This window comes from Buceros rhinoceros, unplaced genomic scaffold (genome assembly GCF_000710305.1).
Source record: "Buceros rhinoceros silvestris isolate BGI_N320 unplaced genomic scaffold, ASM71030v1 scaffold16327, whole genome shotgun sequence".
Classification (NCBI taxonomy): Eukaryota; Metazoa; Chordata; class Aves; order Bucerotiformes; family Bucerotidae; genus Buceros; species Buceros rhinoceros.
In genome coordinates this window covers 92,021-96,189 of record NW_010422944.1, presented here as the reverse complement: position 1 = coordinate 96,189, position 4,169 = coordinate 92,021, and positions in this window count along the sequence as shown.

Here is a 4,169-nt window from a genome sequence, read left to right as displayed (position 1 = left end):
AGGGATTCCCCATTTTGCTCAGAGTGTGCCTTTGGATTTGAAGGGAAAACACAGTTGTTGGGGGAGAGTCACTAACTGAGCAATTGGAGCTAATCATCCCCTTGGCTTAGCAGGTGAGACACTGATTTTCCTTCCAGGAGTGGCCAGAATTATCTGTGTAGTGCCTTCAAGTTGACTGATTTAAAACCTGAAGAAAAAAATTTGAAATTGTGTGTGTTGATTTGAAAGGATATTTGCATTCCTGATTCGAGTAAATAGTCTTGATCATGGTGCAAGGGTGTCATGAAGAGGTAGTAAAGAATAAATAGTGAAGTCCCTAGAGGCTGGGAAATGGTCACAACCAGTCCCAAGAGTAACTTGTATGAAGAGGTTTCTGAGGGGTTCCTTTGAGAGCGTATGAAGCCTTCACTTACTTAATTGCTCAGATATATACAATGGCTTTGCTCGCTTGTGTGAGATGCAGGGAAGAAATAGAAATATTCCTTGCCTGTAAAAGTTTCTGATGTAAGGTTGTCTGGAAAGCAAAGCATGCAATGAATCAATGTTTTTACAATCTTGTTCAATATCATTGACAATCATCAAATATAATTTTAGTTTTTGCTTTTGGAAAAGTATTTGTAGACTAGACTGCCTTGATTCACAGAACAGTCTGTCTATGTAAGCGATGAAGGTTTTTCACAGACACAATTGCAAAAGCATACGAAAATCCAATTCTCCACTTGTTGATAGATCTACTGACAGGTGTGTAGTTGAGGAAAAAAGATTGCATACATGAGATTTGTGCAGGATGGGACTGCTCTTTGCTGACATCTGGCAGAAGACTTGGAATCTGGGACACCTGCTAGCACCACAGAATTGCAAACAGCTTTAGGACCTGAATGCAATGAAGATAAATGAGCTCCAGTTGGAAGCTGAATGGCTCCAAAGGTAGAAGCAGTAATGAATGTGGGCATTCTGAATGCCGTACTGATAGGCTTGCATTGTGTGTACATAAATGTTCATTATTCTGGATTGCAGGGTACATTATTGGTGTACTGAATAGCTTGAGTTTGTAAAGCTCTGTGTTACTTATTGCTTAGGTCCCCAAGTTTGACATTGGTTTCATGTTGTAGGTAGTTTGGTGGTAACAACTAAGTGTACTGGATTGCCTTACAAATCTGAGTACTTTGTCCATCCTCCTGGCCATACCATAGAAACTGGGTCAAGGGATAAGAGCATGACTGATTGGTTTTCAGAATCTGACTAAGGTGGGAAACTTTGTGGACTCTTTATTTTCATGACAGGTGATGAAGTTTATTCTATTATGGATACTCTACCTTGACAGAGGGTGTTTCTTATTGCTGCACATTTTAGGAAGTCTGCAGAATGCTGAAGAATCCAGTTCTAAGACTTGCAAAAAAGTAGATAGTCATGGTAGAATTTTCTTGGTCAGTCAGGTTTAAGAAATTAATTTTCTGTCTCTTTAGGGACAGGAAAAAGAAAAAATAAATCTGTGTTTAGAAATTAAGCCCAGTTAAGAAGCTCCCCCTCCATCTCGTTCACCACTTACTGTACAAGGGAATAGACATGAGCCTCCAATGCTGATCTTCTTGATCATAACTCACCTAGAGCCTCACTACTTCTGACTTCATGAGGCAGCCATCATTTATCACACTAACTTAATTTTTCTTTTAATTCCAGGAGGCAGCGCCTTGTGTTTTTTAATAGTATTTCCTTCTCTATCTGAATATTGCAGATGTGAGCAGAAAGAGCAGACCCAAGTCTGAAAACAAATCTATAAACAACCTTCATTTGCAATGTTTCCCATAGAGGCTAAGCTACCAAGCTTAGTCTGCTGTGCGCAAGCAGAGGTGCAGACAAACAGCACCTGTGTCTGTACTACCGTCGTTCAAGCTTGAGCTGTTTTTTCTATTAAGAACTTTTGGTGTCACATTTCTTTGCTTCCACAAAAATGTTTTTCCATTAGGCTAATGAAAAATTTCTGGATTTATATCAGATTTCTAATGTATGTTTGTCTTCATAAGGACCTTTGTGTAATTTCAAGGGCGTATGAGGTTCTGTGTGGAATAATGTGAAGCATGAGCATTGTGTTAGTGAGGTAGCTGTTTGTTGGTTTTGGAAGTTCCTTAAGAAAATAAGAAGATTTTCCAATAAAATGTTAATATTCCCCAATGAGAAACTGCCAAAGACTCAGAAGATGATAGTGACTTCAAAGCTTTGAAAAAAAAAATCTCCTCTCCTCTGCTTCTCCTTTTTACAGAGCGTATTTGTTTTGTACTTGTGAAAAGTGTAAATGTCACCTCTATATACTCCCACACAGCTGTCCCAGATGGTGCGCAGTGACTCCTGCTCAAGAAACAAATTTTGACTATTGTTATTTGCCTGGAATGGAGATGATCCAGTCACTTCACGTGACTTGAAAATTTACCGTTTATTGCTGCAGTGGTTAGCTCTGTGCATCTTGTGTGCCGCCTCACAGGTCAGCTTTCACTCCTGCTGTGAATGGAGCACATGAGCTCTCTGCTGAGCAAGTGCTGGGAATGGTTTCTTTCTTTTGCATTGTTTCATAACTTTCAACATTGTGGTCTTCAACGAAAAATTATATTAGTGTTGGTTAGATGAATGACTTACATTTTTGTAATAACTGTATTTGCTTTGTACAAGACTGCTGTGGACCCACGGAAACTAACTGGGATAATTTTCACCAAGCATAAAAACTTGAACGATATTGACCCTCTGTCTGCTCCCCATCATTTCAGACTGAATTTGATTTCAGTCTTCCTGGTCCTCTTGCCTTGTGGTATTATTTTATTATTATTTTTTTAATTGGAGAGATGTAGCATCTTCACCCACATGGTTAGATTTGCCACAGCTGTGCTCTCCAAGCCCTCCACATGTGACCTGTTCATGTTATCTGTCTTTCCATAACTTATAATGATTCCTTAAACTTACTCCAGTTTGTCAAGTTTTATCTTTTTTCTGAAAATACGAAAGTGCTTAGAACTGAAGATGAGTACTTGCCAGGAGTGTTAGCTAGCAGTATTCACTGTAGTCCTCTCCACAGCTGAGGCTTTCCAAATGTTTTGCAAGAAGCACACGTGAATAGTTTGCCTGGATTGCCCCTCTTTCCCCTTGCCGTTTCACGTTCGTTATACTTCGGAAGATCTGGATTGAATTCGTTCCTTTCTAGTCCTCTAGTAACTTCCTAGTTCTTTCTGACTGTTTATAAGCCGTTGAGTCAGTTTGAGTCGTCTTATCTGTTGTTATATTGATTGCTTTAATCTCTTTCATTGCCATATAATCTGGGAGATAATGTTGGGCCAGCATCTGAGAGCCCTGGACTGCAGTTTTAGTTCTGTGGCTGGTCTGCTGGGTGATTTTACAGACCAGTCACATCACCCCACTGTGCCTCAGGCTTCCCCACCTTTAAAAGGAGAGTAGTGAGCAATGAGCAGCCTTCTGTTTTCTGCTGTTTAAGGAAAGCAAAAGAAGTGGAAAGGGCCTAGATATTTGGTGCTATTCTACCCCTATATCAAGTCTTCAGGCTTTAGGAGCCTCTTGCATCAAATGTCCAAACCTCATCATCTGATCTAGAAGAGTAGAGCAGTGTTAAGGGTCAAGGTCCCGAGGTAATAACTCCTCGAATTCCTTAACGATCCCCTCTGTCTCACTAGAGACAGAAGGGGTTTAAGGGGAAAGAAGAAAATTCACACCTCAGTCTGAGTTTGGGAAACTGAAACAAACTTTAATGAACAGTAAATCCACACAACTATACACTACTATATATATATATATGCACAACCGAGAACAGGGAAAAAAACTAAGAAGAGAGGACTCAGATAACCAGGTGCAGAGGGGGAGAGGAGCAAAACTTTTTAACAGTCTCGTTCAAGGTCAGTGCTCTTGGCAGGCACCCAGCAGCGAGGTGGGAGTGAAAACCTTGCAGCTGCTCTCAGGCAGAGAAAGCAAAATCCTTCTCGCGGCGAGACGGGGGGGAGAAGACCCCCGCGCAGCAAGAAAACTGCAGGAAAACTCCCTGCACGGAACAGCCGGGAGTCCGGATATCTCACCCGATTCCAGACGAGACTCACAGCAGTAATAGTTCACAGTCTGTGATCCTCGGCGATCTGGGGGCGTAGGCCCTCAGATTTCGGGCCTAGTTATTTGAC